This window comes from Bison bison, unplaced genomic scaffold (assembly GCF_000754665.1).
Source record: "Bison bison bison isolate TAMUID 2011002044 unplaced genomic scaffold, Bison_UMD1.0 scf7180017864038, whole genome shotgun sequence".
Classification (NCBI taxonomy): Eukaryota; Metazoa; Chordata; class Mammalia; order Artiodactyla; family Bovidae; genus Bison; species Bison bison.
Window position 1 is genome coordinate 3,367,056 of NW_011494610.1, and position 1,457 is coordinate 3,368,512.

Here is a 1,457-nt window from a genome sequence, read left to right on the forward strand (position 1 = left end):
CAGGGAGGTGGGTGGGGAGTTCCTGCAGGAGAAAGCTCCAGGGACCCCAGTCCTGAAATGCGGGCCTGGTCGAGAGGAGGTGCTCTGCCAGCATCTGTTAAATGAATGGGTTTCTTCGCAGAGCAGGGGAGGGAACAGGAAACAGGGAGCCGTGTGCTTCCTTCCCGGGGCCTGATCCCAGAGGAAGGCCAGCCCACGTGTGTGTGGAGACCCCAAGGGCACAGCGTCAGCCAGGAGAAATGACCGAGCGGACCATCAAGAGGGGACAGAAGGGTCTGGGCTTCAAACTCAACACCTGCAGGAAAGGGCAGGTGGAGTGCACAAGGGCGGAGGGCCAGGCAGGGCCCGATGGGAGGGTCCCAGGGCTGTACTCAGCTCCACCCCCCAGCCCCTCGGGCCTGACAGAGAAGGCACAGCCAGGGAGCCTGTGATTCCAGGAGAAGCTGAAACCCAAATGTTCACGTGGAATCCTCTCATGTTTTAAAGTTAGCATCTCAGTAAGTCATTTTTAATCACCGTGCGGGTCACAAAAACTTCTCTGAGGGTCCGCTTTGGCACCCGGATCACCAATTCACAAACACCATTAAGTAAACGACTGCGTGTTTACATTCCGGAAAACTGTGCGGTGGCCCACACAGGCAGACCGTCGAAGGCATAAAGTCAGTGCTTGCTATTCATATATTTTGCTAATGCTACAAGACGATGCTGCATTGACACATGTGCAAATATGAAATTTGTTCTTTTCTTTCCCCAAAATCACCCTTTGGAAAAGAAGGAGTCACTCGGATTGCTACAAAATTCCAAAGTACTAGCAACTCTCTCACTGACTTTTCTGAGCCGTAAAGCAGTGTTTCGGGAAGACCCAGCTACCCAGTGGCTCTAAATCAGGCTTCAGGTTACAGAATGTAAAACGGAGGCGAAGCTTATTTAAGCGCATTAATTAGGTTTTCACATAATACGTTCCATATGCTTTTCTTCCACCTCTAGACACTTTTTCAGGTGAAATACTCCTCAATTTAAAGCAATGTGGCCAACTGTTTGTCTGAAATACATGATTTTCCTGTTATGTATATTTGCTACGTGTTATGTGTATTTTCGGGGCTTCCCTGGTGGCTTAGTGGTAAAGATGCCAAGGCAGGAGGCACGGGTTTTATCCCGGGTCCAGGCAGATCCCACAGGCCACGGAGCAACTAAGCCCGTGCAAGTTGCAACTACCGAGCCCATGCACCTAGAGCCTGTACTCTGAAGCAGGAAAAGCCGCCACAACGAGAAGCCCTTGTACCACAGCTAGACAGTACCTCCCCTTGCCGCAACTACAGAATAACCCTGTAGCAACGAAGACCTACAGCAGCTCGTAAAAAAAAAAAAAAAGAATCATAATAAAATAAATAAATAAAACAAAAGATCCAGGAAAAAGTCTTAAAAAAAATAAGCAAAAAAAAAAAAAAAAAAAAAAC

General features: G+C 48.5%; 1 protein-coding gene across 1 annotated transcript in view; it reads right to left on the bottom strand.

Moving 5' to 3' along the window:
- The window catches only part of PTGIS (prostaglandin I2 (prostacyclin) synthase), a 79,812-nt gene that overhangs the window by 14,528 nt on the left and 63,827 nt on the right, over positions 1-1,457 (bottom strand). The window lies entirely within an intron of this gene.